Source organism: Elgaria multicarinata, chromosome 5 (genome assembly GCF_023053635.1).
Source record: "Elgaria multicarinata webbii isolate HBS135686 ecotype San Diego chromosome 5, rElgMul1.1.pri, whole genome shotgun sequence".
Taxonomy (NCBI): domain Eukaryota; kingdom Metazoa; phylum Chordata; class Lepidosauria; order Squamata; family Anguidae; genus Elgaria; species Elgaria multicarinata.
This window is the reverse complement of record NC_086175.1, coordinates 119,756,509-119,773,122: the sequence shown is the minus strand read 5'-3', so window position 1 is coordinate 119,773,122 and position 16,614 is coordinate 119,756,509.

Genomic DNA, 16,614 nt, shown 5'->3' with positions numbered 1-16,614 from the left:
AGCCTAAAAAGCATTTTGTTATTAACTTCAGTCAGAATAGGGTTTTGCCCCTGTAAGGTGCTGGGAGGAGCAAGGATCTCATTTTTTGTTTGTTTTGCCTAATACACTCCGCAGCAGCAGCAGCAGCTGCTGCTTCTTCTTCTTCTTCTTCTTCTTCTTCTTCTTCTTCTTCTTCTTCTTCTTCTTCTCCTTCTTTGCAAGCAATTTTCCTAATACACTATTGATTTTTTTCTAATGCAATGCATTTTCCCATTATTTTTCCAAATATATTCAATTTTGTATGCATTTGAAAACTCCATTGCAAAATTCAGAGAGGTGCGCATTTTGAAAGATAACTGGGTTTTTGTTTGCAAGGTAGCTTGAAAGGGTGAACTAAGGTACTGAACAAATTTCTCTGCTGTCCCTGTGGCTGCCTGCCATCAGGCTACTGCAAGCTGAGCAGACTGAGCCCTCTATCCCAAGGCCATCATCTTGGCTGCCGTACCAACTGGCGTGAGCCTCCAGTCACCTGACCAGAGTGATCATTTATGCATTGCCAAAAGAGACGACAAAAGGGGGTACAGATCTGCATAAAATTTGCATATGTGTCTGCTAATGAATATGCATCTATGCAAAAGAGAAATCATTACTATAGTGTGAATTACTTTTATTTACCTAAGCACTGTGAGACAGCAGGGGGGAATAGCTAAGAGCAGACGTAGTAAATTTGAATGACTGGCAGGTCCACCTTCTAATCCCTGGGCACATGTTACTAGGGTCTCCAGTCACTGCGCTTTGGGGGACAGCAAGGATGAGACCATGAAATGTGCATTCTTCCAATGCCACCATTCTTCCAATAGCCTTACATTCTTTTGCATTCATTTTAAGTTAACTTTCTAGCCACTGCATCTGTCTTGACATTTTGCAGGGAGGTTTTGGCATGAGAACACCTCTACGATGTGTGCTGTTTTTATACCCAATTGAATTTTAAGATGCCTTTTAATAATGTGCTGCCTTTTAATAATGTATTGGTTTTATATGTTTTTAATCAATTATATGTATTTTTGTAAACTGCCCAGAAAGCTTCAGCTATGGGGCAGTATATAAATGTAATAAATAAATATAAATAAAAATAAATATAAAAATAATAAATAAATATGTATTTTATGGTGTTTTGTATTTGTGTTGTGCCCCACCTCAATCCAGATGGAGAAGCGGGAAATAAATAAATAAATTATTATTATTATTATTATTATTATTATTATTATTATTATTATTATTTGACCCCTCAAAAAAAAAGAAAAACTTGGGGAGAGGAAAGGGGAAGAGAATCCCCTCCCCTTAAGAGAACCCCCTTTCTACATGCACCACTATACAAATCCTCCTGAAACTTTGCAGGTTTATTACTTAAGGGTTCACTTTAGTTTTGTTTTTATACTGTTTTTTTATGTTTTGATGGTTTTTAAATTTTGTATACTTTTAATGTTTACCATTTTTAATTGTTGTAAACTGCCCAGAGAGCTTCGGCTGTGGGGTGGTATATAAATGTAATAAATAAAATAAAATAAATAAATATTTAGTTTGTCAGTAGTACACATAGAGCCTGTTTAGATGACATGCTAAACCATGGTTAGGCCACTAAGCCTTGTGCAGCAAATGGTTAGTGAGCATGACATGCTAAGTCATGGTTAACATGACACACTAAGCTGTAATGTTTTGCTCAAAACATCTGAGCAGGGTCACAGTGCTCAGTGGGATAAGCACATCCTCTTTTGGAGACCCTGATAATCCCAGAGGTTCTCACTCCAAAACATACCAGGCTTGATCTTCCTCTTTTCTTTTCATTTTTTATTCAGAATAGAACGATGATTCACGCTGCACCTATTTTTCTGACATTGAGCAGGTGTCCTCCTGCCCTGGGCACTGCTATGCTTATAAGTATTATCCCATTCTGATCAAGAGTAAAACATTGCAGTCAGTGTTGGATTTCCATGCTACTCAATAGGAGCCACGAAGCCTCAGTTTTTTGAACCTCAGCTCGGGGTAGCTGAAGCTAATTGACACTGGCCTCAGCTAGACCTCGTGGTCTAGTGCAATGGAGGGGCGAAGATCCTGCGATATTTTTATCACGAAATCTCCCCCTCTGTTCACACACGGTTTGCGACAACCTGGAGAAGAGAAGATTGGTCTGGAGAAGAGAAGATTGAGGGGAGACATGATAGCACTCTTCAAATACTTAAAAGGTTGTCACACAGAGGAGGGCCAGGATCTCTTCTTAATCCTCCCAGAGTGCAGGACACAGAATAACGGGCTCAAGTTAAAGGAAGCCAGATTCCAGCTGGACATCAGGAAAAACTTCCTGACTGTTAGATCAGTACAACAATGGAATCAGTTGCCTGGTGAAGTTGTGGGCTCTCCCAAACTAGAGGCCTTCAAGAGGCAGCTGGACAACCATCTATCAGGGATGCTTTAGGGTGGATTCCTGCATTGAGCAGGGGGTTGGACTTGATGGCCTTGTAGGCCCCTTCCAACTCTGCTATTCTATGATTCTATGATTCTATGAACCTCAGAGGGAGAGGCGTCACACCCGCCATTTTGTTTTTTTAAGAAGAAGATGTGCACGAGTGCTTGTGCTCAAAATGTAAGGTGTTATTTTTAAATAAAAAACCTATTTTCCCCACTCCCCGCACCCCACTCCCGATGGGCGCACTGCTCCTGAGGAGTTCTGCACCCCATGCGTCGGTCCCAGCTCCTCGCAAGGAACCGCGAGGAACCGGGACAAACCGTGATGTCCACACACACTTTCCATGGTCTTGGGCTCAGCCCGAGACCGCAGAAAAAGTGGGCCTAAAGTGTAGGGTGAGATCCCAGAACAAGGGAGGGATCATCTCTCCCTGATCCCGGGATCCCCTGTGCGGCATGTGGATGCAAAGGGATAATCCTGGGGATTGCCCAAGGATTTCGCCCCATCTAGCTAAGGCCTCTGATTCAGTCCAAACAGAAACAGGCCATTTTCTAAAGTGCTGTATTGGGGTCCAAATCACATCATGGGCTCAATGCACATCTCTTGCTCCTAAGGTAAGCAGGGATGCTTTATAAAGATGTTGCTGGAAGTGTTGAACTGTTCCGTTACACTGTAGATAATGCACAAAACTGTGTCTGAAACATGCATTCGCTCATGGTGAGCTCTTACGCATTCTCTGGCTGGGGCTCTAAGTGAACCTTTGTTTGAAGGACTAAATACATCTTTTTGGAATTGAGGAACGAATTTAAACATCCCTCCTTTCTCCCACGGCAGTTGCTTTGTGATGGTTTCATTAGTCACAAATTCTATGATAGCAGCCATCTGCAAAACCAGTTACATGAAACTGGAGTCTGTCATCATTTATTTGTTTTCTCTGTCTGTAAAAACAACTTTATTCAGCCATTGCAGCCTGTTCAGTCTATGTTAACAACTTGTAAATAGTTTATTAAGTCATTTTAAAAAAACACTTTCCTCTACTGTATATTTGGTATTAGTATATCAGATACATCCATATTTACGCCCGAGTGGTGATGTTGTATAAATATAAAACATCTTTTCACCCCAGTTTTTTCAATGTTTTGTATTTCTAGTAGTTGTGTCACATAGTACTTCTTTCCCTCTATTCTGCCCTGGTTAGGCCTCATCTTGAGTATTGCATTTACTTCTGGGCACCACACTTCAAGAAGGATGCAGACAAGCTGGAGCGTGTTCAGAGGAGGACAACCAGGATTATCAGGGGTCTGCAAACAAAGCCCTATGAACAGAGACTGAAAGAACTGGGAATGTTTAGCCTGGATAAGAGAAGTTTAAGGTCAGACATGATAGGACTCTTCAAATACTTGAATGGTTGTCACACTGAGGATGGCCAGGATCTCTTCTCAATCATGCCAGAGTACAGGACACGGAATAATGGGCTCAAGTTACAGGAAGCCAGATTCCAGCTGGACATCAGGAAAAACTTCCTGACTGTTAGAGCGGTATGGCAATGGAACTAGATACCTAGGAAGGTTGTGGGCTCTCCTACACTAGAGGCATTCAAGAGGCAGCTGGACAACCATCTGTCAGGGATGCTTTAAGGTAGATACCTGCATTGAGCAGGGGGCTGCACTCGGTGGCCTTATGGGCCCCTTTCAGCTCTACTATGATTCTATGATTCTATGTTCATTATTTCAACTGTTGCCTCCTGTATTGGGATACCATAACACTGTACGACAGATCCTGAAACATATTACTGTCAATGCTGCCTGCACATGCAACAGTATTGTGTGAAAAAAAAAGGCAGGATGGCGTCTCTATCTCTTATTTATTCATTCCATTTCTATGCTGCTCTATAACAAACAGTTCTCAAGACAGCTCACGCAAGCCACTTTTTGATTCAAGGGCCAACGTTAGACTGTTGTGCGCATCGAGGAAAGCATCCTGTATACAAGCCAAGGGTCCCACAGGTGTTGAATTGATCCATAGGCACATTATTTATTTATCCCTTATTTAATGATATCTATGAATCACTTACGCTAACAGCAATTTCTAAGCAATGTACAAAACAATATGATGTGAGATTGCAATAAAATACTGTATATTATTACTTTATAGTAGGGCTGTGCAGTGCCTCGGGCCAAGGCCCCGAATCTGAGCTGAAGTGGGCTGATTCGGCCTGCCTCGGCTCAGTTCTGAGGTGGTTTGGGTGAAGCCCAAGGTGCCCTGAAGTGGCTTCAAAGGCTGCAAAGCTTTGAAGTGCCTTGGTGCTTCAGAGCGGCCCTCGGCGGGCCCTTACCTGCTGCCTCCACTGCTGCCATCCGCCGCTCGCCGCCGTCCACTGGCGCCTCCATCCTTGCATCTGGCAGCTTCCAGTGCTGCTGACGCATATGACCGGAAGTAGGCCACGGTGGCCTACCTCTGATCATATGCATCGGTAGCAGTGGAAGCCACCAGATGCAAGGACAGTGGCAGCAGTGGACAGCGGATGTTGGACGATGGCGGGGCAGTTATGGTGATGGGTGGTGGTGGACGGCGGCCAGCAACAGCAGGTAAGTCTGGGAAAGTCTAAGTCACCTCAGAGAGCCCAAATCTTGCCTCAGCTTCAGCACTGAGGTGGGTCAGGCAACCCGCGAAGCACCCCTGAGCTGAACCGAGGCTGCTTCAGGGGCTCCAAGCTGGCCTCCGAGGCGGATTGGGGGTGGGTGCACAGCCCTACTTCATACCTTTTCAAAATTCTTGTTGGAACAATCCTACTTTCATAACCTTCAAAACAACAACAACAACAACAACAACAACAACAATAATAATATATTTCTTACCTCCCTCTCCACTTTGATCGAGATCGGGAACAACAATAAACGATAAAATTTATTTATTTATTTCATTTATTTATTACACTTATATACCGCCTCCATAGCCAGAGCTCTCTGGGTGGTTTACAGAAATTCTAAAATTGAGATAAAAACAAGTATACAAAATTTAAAATTTTAAAGCACAGAACATACATAAAGCATTAAAAACTGTTAAAAAACTAAATGTTTGGGTGAATTAAACATAATATACATTGTTAAAAACATCCTAAAAAACATCCTAAAAACATTTTAAAAACATATTAAAAATCCACTGGATAGGCCTGCCGGAAGAAATTAGTCTTTATGGCTTTCTTGAATGCTAGTAGACTGTTAAGTTGACAAGTCTCCTCCCGCAGGCCATTCCACAGTCTGGGAGAAGCAGAAGAGAAGGTCCTCTGGGTAACAGTTGTTAATCTAGTTTTTGCTAGTTGAAGTAGATTCTTCCCAGACGACCTTAGTGTGCGGGGCAGATTGTATAGGAGAAGGTAGCCTGGACCCAAACCATGTAGGGCTTTAAAGGTGATAGCCAACACTTTATACTTCGCTCGGAAACTAAAGGGCTGGCGTCCATCTAATTCGTACTGGCAGGGAGTGGGCATTAGGATACTCAAGGTCCTATTCCGAACCACCATGGACCAAAATCGTAGGCATCCGCCAAGAGGATATTTCCAGATGGACATAACAACTGAGAAGGCAGGTAGGGGGTGGTCAGGCAACATCTTAAGCTAAGTGCTTAGATTAGAGAAGATTTTAGAAAGTGAAAATGCAGTAAGACCAGATGAAGCCAGAAGTTGGGAAGAGCCTGGTCTTCTACTCCAAGATAATTGAAGGAAACCTGATCATATTCTTCAGAGAATGTGGGAGATGAGGGGCTCTCAGGAACCTAATCAGAGAAGAATGCAGGACTAATAGGTGCAAGGAAAAATGTTTTAATAATGTCTTCTGGGGGATACTTTAATCATGGCTTCTAAGGGCCAACCCCAGGCTGGTAGTAAAGGAGAAGATAATGGGTCAACTGAGTTTCTAGATCTCACAACAGATCAACAGTAATCTCTCAAAGGAACTGGTGCAGCCCATGTATACCATGTATGAGCCCAGCTCCACACTGAAAATCCGGGGGTCCGCCGGACCTCTGACAAACCTCCAAAATTGTGGTGTGGTTAGGGGGAGGTTTTAAAACTAGCAGATACCCATGGTGTGGTTAAAAGATCGTTCAGAGCCCTGAACGGATCCATAGGTCCGAAGGCTTTTTAGTAGGGGTGTGCACGGACCCCCCGATCCGCTTCTCTTCCAGATCCACAACTTCCGGATTGTGTCCGCTCCACTCCGCTTCGCCTATAGTCCGCTCTGCTTCGCTGCGAAGCTCTGGATCCGGATCGGAGCTCCGCTTTCCCCCCCAATAGGCTTGCATTGAAATCCAAAAAAGTCTACAACTTTTTTTCTGTTAAAGTTAGAAACCTCAAATTTGGCACCATGACACCTCATGCATGTATACACACGCATGCCAAGACTCAAGCCAATCCAAGCCTCCCCTGATTTTGGGGGATTTTTTGAAAACCGGACACCCCATTTTCAGACATGGGATTTAATCTGACATTTTGACAGATAAAAACTTGGCAGCAGGCACCCTCACAGATGCCATCTAGATAAACATTTATGGCAAGTTTCAAGCAAATCCCATCATTCCCTGATTTTTGACGGGGCTTTAACCTTTAACACAGCACCCATAACCCCAATTCACACCCCTTTTGATATCTCCGTCAATTTTCATGTTAGAAACCTCAAACTCAGCACCATGATAGCTTATCCATGTATATATATGCATGCCAAGCCTCAAGACAATCCCATCATCCCCTGATTTTGGGGGAATTTTTGAAAATCAGACACCCCATTTTCAAACATGGGATTTGCTCTGACATTTTGACAGATTTTTTTTTTGAAGTGGGCACCCTCACAGATGCCATCTAGATCCACATTTATGGCAAGTTTCAAGCAAATCCCATCATCCCCTGATTTTTGGCGGGGCTTTAACCTTTAACTCACCCCAAATCAAGTCCCATGCTAGAACTATGTCAATTTTCATGTTAGAAATGTCAAATTAGGCACCACGACACCTCATGCATGTATACAAATGTATGCCAAGACCCAAGCCAATCCAAGCCTCCCCTGATTTTTGGGGAATTTTTGAAAATCGGACACCCTGGTATCTCAGGGATTTAAAGCTGCAGACAGCTCAATAGGGGCATTTCAAAGGAAATCCCAACATGCCATGAATTGAGGAGTAGATAAACCTATATGAATCTTCTTCCACACTTGAAAAATTGATTTGGAACTTCAAAAAGTCTAAGTGAGCGCAGGAAGGACTTACCCCTGAGTCAAAGCAAGACACACACAAACCATCCCTGCGAGGCGGGCAGGGGAGGAGGGAGGGAAAGCAGGAAGGCAGCAGGCATTTCTAGGGGCATAAGGAAATGAGGCAAGGATGGTTTGTTTCAAAGCCAGCAGTAAGTCATGCATTGCAAAGTGCAAACCATCCCTGCGAGGCGGTCACAGAGGAGGAGGACTGGCGGGCAGAGAGCCAGGCAGAGATATACCATAGATCTAGTATGGGGGAGTCAGTCCCGGCAGATGCCCCACCACGGGCTTGCCCATTTGATTTTCACAGCAGGAGAGGCTGCCTGCTTACTGTTGCCAGCCTGAGCCTTCCCTTGACCACCACTGCTTTCAGCACGCCTAGCCTCAGACATGTGCCTGCTCCCTCTTCTCATGATGATAAAAATATAATACGAATACTAATACTACTAATAATATGTATTTAGGGAAATGGGACAAGTGTGTATGCTTTGCCCAAACAGGATTTGAAATGCTCAAACTGTATTGGCTGTTTTGCACTTCACAAGGAGTGCACACAGCACACTCACACAATAACACACAATCACACACACAGTCCAAGTAACACACACACACACACACAGAGAGAGAGAGAGAGAGAGAGAGAGAGAGAGAGAGAGAGAGAGAAGAAATAGAGAATATATATTTTTGTTTTTGTTTTTTTGTATTTTTTTTTATATATATATAGAAGAAAGAAGGAAGATGAAACACAGTCAGGCTTTAAGATGGGGAAGGGGGGGGGAACCAAACAAACAGACAAACACTCCAAAAATTAAAAATAAAGTTTATATTAAATCAAAATAAGGGAAAAACACAGAGCAAACTAAGCAAACAGTCAGAAACAAGCAAACACACACACACACAAACACACACACAACCCAAGCTAAATCCTAATCTAATCTCCTCCAACTCCAAACACAGCAGCAGCACCTAACTAACTCCTCTCTCCACAAATGCCAACCCACAAAGACACACAAAGCAGAAAGCTCTCAGGGTGGCTCTGCCTTAGTCCCTCCTCCAACGCTGGGATTGGAGGATGCTTCATGAGGTGATCAATTCTCATCAGGATCGGGAGCTGAATCTGCCTGTCATCGCTAAAAAAAACACACGCCGCTTCTACCCTCTCCCAGTTTTTTTACATATTTTTTAAAAAAATTATAGCAAGCGAACCACACCACACAGAGAGCTGAGAGTAGGCTCAAAATGACCCCCAGCCACGACTCTCTAAGCACAAGAAGTTTCAGAAAGATAGCTTAAAAAACAACACAGTTATCCCCTATTCTTTTCCGCAATGCAATCCTATGGGCGAAATTATCCAAAATGGCGGGCGGATCGCTCCGCGAAAAGAGAAGCACTTCTCCTATGGCTGCTTCTCTTCGCCATGCTTCTAAGGGTCTGTGGTCCGCTTCTACTCCGCCTCTGGGCAAGGCGGAGCAGGCCAATTCGCTTCTGATTCTCCAATTCTAATCGGAGCGGAGCACACCCCTACTTTTTAGGTGACGTGAGGGCACATTTCATGTTGATGGACAGACTCTGAACACACTCCCATGTTAGGAAGATGCCAAGGGGTGAAGGGGGGGAGTTTTGAGATTGACATCTGAGGCTAACCAATATGCAAATATTGGCTATATGTGGCTAGCCACAGTCTCATCCCTGTCCCCCCATCCAATCACAGTGCTTAGGGAGAGAAATTGCAAATGATATAACCCATTTTTCCCCGCCCTGGAATTCATTCATTTGCAAGCTCATGGAGCGAGAAAAAATCCAAGTTCCAATCTCCATATGCACTACTGATGTTAGCTCAAAGGAAGGTTTTAGGAGGAAATGGCCCACTTTATGAAAATAATGAAAACCATTCCATGTAGATGAGTTGTCCCAGGAAGTGATGATGACTGGCAGGCAGTGTAGATCCATACAGTCTCAAAAGCCAATATTAGGATATGGAAAAGAATCTTGTGCCACGGGCTGGTCTGTGTATTGCAAGTATGGATGCAACTTGGCCGGGCATAAAGTCAAGAGAAGAAGCAGCGGTGAGAAAAAAGTTTGCTAGTACTAGTATATCTCCTGTTTTGTAGATAGGACTCAAGTTTATATGGTATTATATTTATGTTTGTTCTTGTCTGACCTGTCATAGAGAGAGCACACACTCCATTTCACCCCATTAGAGCAAATGGTCAGGGAACAGATCTGTTTTATAAACTGAAACAGATCTTTATTTTTATAAACTGGAGCTGACCTCTATTTTTATAAACAGAAGCTGACCTCTATTTTTATAAACTCAAGATGCACAACTGTGCATCAGCAAAGTAAAGGATAAAAGTCCTGCACAGGTGGGGGGGGGGGGGTTCCAGTTTTTTTTAAAAAAAATATCCTAAAAATCACAGGATGAAGGGATCTGCTTTAAACTTGGCATGGCTAAAGCTCTATTTAAGACCTACAAAGGTGGCAAGTTGCATCTCTTTGTCTTTAAAAATGATGGAGATGTATGCATTTTAGTTAATTCCCATTGTCTATAAATGAAGTGGTTTTCCGACGAGTAATCTGGCTGTGCGGGGAGACAGAGCCACCCTAAAAATTGAAGCAGGGAATTTCTTCAGTTGCACCTGAATTTTAGGGAGGAGGAGACCCGCTCTGCACACACCTAGTTGTCCAGGGAAAAGTATAAGTACAGCATTGTCAGGACTGAATCCCTCTTTCCATTTGGTAGGAGCTGTTGTCTCAGCACATCAATCATAGCCATGGACCATGATGAGTATAGGGTGGGAGGTGGAGGGGTCTGTATTTCCAGCATTGTTGTAAAACATCCAGATAGATGACTTTAAAAATGCAACTTTAATTGGAAAGACATCCAAGCCAAATATTACTGGGGGGGGGGGGGGAGTTAGGCACATTCATTGACTTGAAAAGGGGAATAGTCTTATGGTAAATCATCTTTGCCAACATCTGTGAGCGCTGCTGCCACTGACTGATTTTGGCAAACATAGAAAGTAGGCCTAGACTGGCGCCGTTTTGTAAATGTCATCGGATGACATCACCATGGGGAGTTGTCATCTTTTCTCATTGACAGCTACAAGGTTGTAATTAGAAGTGAGTGGCAAGGTGCTTTTGCTCTTTGATGAGAGAAGAATTATTTTTATGTCAAAATATCTCACTGCAGGATTCCCCCACCCCCACCCCTTTCAATGCCTTTCTCATCCTGGACACATTTTGCATAAGAAAGGGGGAAAGGAAAATTGAAAATGGTTGCCTAGTGACAATATATAAAAGGAGAAGATGTGCTGCATTTCAGAGATTATAAAATGTTTGAAGGCTATCATTTTGCGAAGTTGACAGACTCCCATTTGTGGAAAAGCTTAAAATGTTTCCTATTTGGGGAGGGGAACACTCACATTTTTTCAAGGAAGAACATCAAGACTGTTCTTGTTTTAAAAAAAATTAAAAAATAAGGATTTACCTATTGTGTGCTTTATGAGAACAACAAAAAAGCATGGGATTGAATCTTCAGGTAGCATGAGGGGATAACGCCAACAGACTGATGTAACAACAATTTTATTTATTTATTTATTTATTTATTACATTTTTATACCGCCCAATAGCCGAAGCTCTCTGGGCGGTTCACAAAAATTAAAACCACAGTAAAACACCCAACAGGTTAAAACACAATTACGAAATACAATATAAAAAGCGCAACCAGGATAAAACCACACAGCAAAGTTGATATAAGATTAAAATACAGAGTTAAAACAGTAAAATTTAAATTTAAGTTAAAATTAAGTGTTAAAATACTGAGTGAATAAAAAGGTCTTCAGCTGGCGACGAAAGCAGTACAGTGTAGGCGCCAGGCGGACCTCTCTGGGGAGCTCGTTCCACAACCGGGGTGCCACAGCGGAGAAAGCCCTCCTCCTAGTAGCCACCTGCCTCACTTCCTTTGGCAGGGGCTCACGGAGAAGGGCCCCTGTAGATGATCTTAAGGTCCGGGTAGGTACATATGGGAGGAGGCGTTCCTTCAGATAACCTGGCCCCAAACAAAGAAGAAGGGGTCCAAAATGAAGGACATTAATGAAAGTATCCCAATGCCTTTTGAATTAGATCTGTTCTTCAGGGAACTGACTTTATTTAGAGCAGGCTTACCCAGCTTGGGCCCCACCCTAATTTTGGACTACAACTCCCATCATCCCTGATCATTTGCCATGCTGGTTGTGACTTATGGAAGTGGTTATCCAAAAGATTTGGAAGGTTGAGAAGGCTACGTTAGAAATTACTAAAAAAAAAAAAAAAAAAAAAAAAAAAATTAACAGCAAGAGATGGATGATCAACCTTGCACTTGCCTCCCAGAGGGAACTAGGGGCTTTGCTAGACCTGCCGGGATAAGCCGGTAGGGAGGCAGGGCCAAGGCGCGCTAATGTTAGCGTGCGCCACCTCAGCTTCCAGACGCCGGATGCGCAGGGACGACGCAAGCCCTGCAGTGTCCGCCATTTTTTTTTTAGTTTAAAGGGGCCACGTGCAGCCCGAAGACTCCGAAGAAGGTAAGGGGTTTTTTTAGTTAACCCCCCCATCCGTCCCCCCTCGCCATCTCCTGTTCGTCGCCCCCCGCCATCCCCTCTCCTGCCGGTCTGGCCTTCCCTCCCCCATCTCCCCCACGGATCACCCCCCCCGGCACGATGGGCACAGCGCTCGAGTAAGTGAGTAGCCGCAAAAAGCCACGGACCTTCCTAGACGTTTCTCAGCCCCGGCCTGGGGCCGGAGCTGTGAAAAAGGCACGCCATAAGCGACTTCGCTTATGGCGCGTTAGAGGAGGCCTCAGTGCGGCCTGGCGCCAGATTCCCCTGTGAGTCATCTGGACGCACAGCAGGGAAACCGGCCCACAAAGCGCGCTAAGGCCTCGTCTAGCAAGGCCCATGGTCTTTTGAGCATTCCACATAATGCATTTTTCACCTGGGATTGTGGGGGCTGTAGTTCAACCCCTATGATCCCTTGAGTGGAGAAAGACGCTGGCAATATCACTATGCTGGCAGTGTCATCTTCTTTATCGAAACAAAGCCCTATGAGGAGAGACTGAAAAAACTAGGCATGTTTATTTATTTATTTATTTATTTATTACATTTTTATACTGCCCAATAGCCGAAGCTCTCTGGGCGGTTCACAAAAATTAAAACCACAATAAAACACCCAACAGGTTAAAAACACAATTACGAAATACAGTATAAAAAGTGCAACCAGGATAAAACTGGTTAGCCTGGAGAAGAGAAGACTAAGGGGAGACATGATAGCACTCTTCAAATACTTGACAGGTTGTCACACAGAGGAGGGCCAAGATTTCTTCTTGATCATCACAGAGTGCAAGACATGGAGTAATGGGCTCAAATTACAGGAAGCCAGATTCCGGCTGGACATCAGGAAAAACTTCCTGACTGTTAGAGCAGTGCACAGATTGCCTCCAAGTCTGTGTTTGGTTGGGAAGATGTAAACTGGGTGAATCCTGATCAAAAATGAACTTACACAAATTTCTCATGCAACCCTTGCTGTTCCCCTGTCTCTTGCTCTGGGCTAGACAATGGTGGTGGTAAGAAGGTGGAGCAGAAGATGTCATTGCCTGCTTGTTCACTGTCTCTTTGCCTTTCAATCAAGCAAGGAGTAGCAATACAGATCAAGACGAGGAGGGGCAATAGCAGTTGTTGACCATGGCAATGACAAGGGGCCCACAAAATCCTGGAGCTGGCCCTGCAAACACTTCTGCTGAAATTCTTGCAACTCCAGTTTTCTTGAACTTCCTTACGCTATTACGTAAACTAGGTGGTGGGATTTAATCATTCTTTAAATGAAATGTCCCAATCCAGCAAGAAAGATCTGGATCCATCAGCAGATCTAGATGTTTAGCTGAGTGCAAGTTATATCTGCACTGCAATGGATGCCAATCAGAGTCCAATTGGATTGGCTTCATGCATATTTTGATGCATGTAGATATGTACGGTTCGCACGTGATTTATATCCAACTACTTGCCAGTGATTTCTACTGGGAGGGAACCAAATACCTAAACATTTTAGTCTGCCCTGTTGGTTTAAAATTAGAAATAATTCAAACTAGATTTATCTCTGTGTTTGTTTGTTTAAGGAACACTAGCCTTGGATTGGTAGCCAGCATTGCTACTTCCATTTGTATTTTTCATCTATAATCGGCTTGATAAACAAGACTGTTGACCTGAAAAATTGGGCTGGGGAAAATGAAAGCTGCAGCTATAGTTCAGAGTCCTTGAACTATATTATCAAAATATAAACACATTTGAGTATTTGAAAAGACAAGTCTCTATTTGAAATGGAAAAACACTTTATTGGCAGGATGGTTGCTATCGCATGATATGTGAGCCAGTATGGTGCAGTAGCAAGAGTGCTTGGAGTCAGGAGATCTGGGTTCTAGTCCCCACTCGGCCATGTAAGCTCACTTTGGGCCAGTCACAGGCCTTAGCAAGATGAGGCTTTATCCCGGGGTGATCCCCGGGATCATCCCTGTGCATCCACATGACTCCCGGGATCAGGGAGGGATGATCCCTTCCTTGCCCCGGGGTATTGCCCTCCCCTTTGGCCCTGGTTTTTCCACGGTTCTGGGCTGAGCCCAAGACCGCGGAACGTGTGGCCAGGTGCCGCAGGTTGACCCGGCTCTGTGGAATTCCTCGCGAGGAACCGGGAGCTGGGCCCATTGGGGGTAGGGTGGGGGGAGCGGTGAAAATAATTTAATTTTTCTTTAAAAAAACTTACCATTTGCGCATGACCGTTCGTGCACTGCTGGGCCCTTAGGAAAAAGAAAAGAAAATGGCAAGTGTGACACCTCTCCTTCTGAGGTCGTCACGCATCATGTGTAAACAGAGGAGGGATCTCGCATTAAACACAACATGAGATCTTCCCTCCTCCGTCGTGGGATAACAGGTAGGTCTAGCTAAGGCTACAGACTCTCAGCCCACCCTACCTCACAGGGTTGTTGTTGGGAGGATAAAATAGAGACAAGGAGGACTGGGTATGATGCTTTGAGTTCATTGGAGGAAAAAAGGTGGGATATAAATGTAATAAAATAAATAAATAAATAAATAAATAAATAAATATGACAAGGGTTCTATGATTGACTGATGCTGGGATGGGAAGAAATAGATCTCCAAATGTTTGGGATTTTAGTTCGCAGCATTCCTGATCATTGGCCATGCTGGTAGAGGCTTCTGGGAGCTGAAGTCCAAAGCAACAGGAGGTCTACCTTCTGCCCATCCCTAGGTTAATGCATGTGTACGTTAGAGATCAACCACTTGAGCCTAGGGCCAAATATGCCCCCTCTCCATAAGTTACCAAGCCTGATGCAAGAGAGGTGTGAAAAGGAGGGTTATGGTTGTCCCAAAAGGACATTAGAAATCTACCTTGGGGGATAGGGCAACCATGCTCTAATTCCTCCTTAAAGTCACTCTCCTTTAAATCTAGTTGCCGGTCAAGGGTATATGCATAACTGTAAAAGCCTGTATTCAGCTGCAAAGATCTGCCTTAGATTTGGTGTTGTAGTTCATTAGGTACAACAATGCTTGACTGCTGTACAGAGAGAACAAATGAGTCCTTAATACTGATTATGTTTCCCTTGAGTGGCATTTCCTTCCTGCTTGGAGCTGTTCCAACCTCCAATTCCCTTTCAGGGGCTTATCAGCTACTGAATGTGGGCTATTGAACATCATCCATCAGACAATGATTGTGCAAACCTACCTTTGTAGACCCAACTGAGCTCAATTGGACGTACTCCCAGGAAAGTATGTATAGGACTGCAGCCTGATTTATCCCCATTTTGAATATTGGAAGAGTGCCTGCCGACAAGTTCCACAACAATAGATTTGGGGAGGATGACAATAGGGCAGTTCTATTTGAGCATTCAGCAGTATATTCATTTTTATTTTATTATTGTATTTATATCATGCCTTTTCCCTCCAAGGAACCCACGGCAGCAAACATAATCCTCCTCCTCTCCACTTTATCCTCACAACAACAACCCTGTGAGGTAGGCTGTGCTGAGAGTCTGTGACTGGCCCAAAGTCACCCAATGGGTTTCCATGGCTGAGTGGGGACTAGAACCCAGATCTCCTGACTCCCAGTCCAACACTTCAGCCACTACATGCACTGGCTCTCAAAATAGTATAGTGAATAGTGTGGGATGGTGGGAATTGTAATTGAACCTCTTCGGGAGGGCCACATGTTCCACTTTCCTGCTGCATGGAAGCTCTCGGGCTGATCAATAGAGATAATATCTACTTTCCACGAGGGATCTTCCATGAGTGGAAGCATTCTGCATGTGGAAGGTCATTCCATCCACTTTTTGAGGATTTTCTCTCCTATACACATACCACAGCTCACTCCATTCAGCAGCGGCTCCTGACTCTGTATAGAATTTTTAGGGGATTGGAAGGACTGCTCTACCAATGTAATAGATCCAGTTTCAATCTGGATCCAGCCCAACCACTTCCCCAACCCCAGAAATGTGCAGAACTGACATGAACCAGAACATACTTTAACATGTTTAGGCATAACCACATGACAAACTGCTATACTGCAGATGCGGCAGGGTCTTGCTATTTATTTATTTATTTATTTATTTAATTACATTTATATACCGCCCCACAGCCGAAGCTCTCTGGGCGGTTTACAACATTTAAAAATAGTAAACATTAAAAGTATACAATTTAAACACACACACACACACACACACACACAACAAAAATTTACTGTTTTACTCTGTACAGCACCATGTACACTGATGGTGCTATATAAATAAATAAATAAATAATAATAATAATAATAATAATAATAATAATAATAATAATAATAACCATGGCAAGGAAGTCTACTGCCATAGATATAAGCCAACTGCTG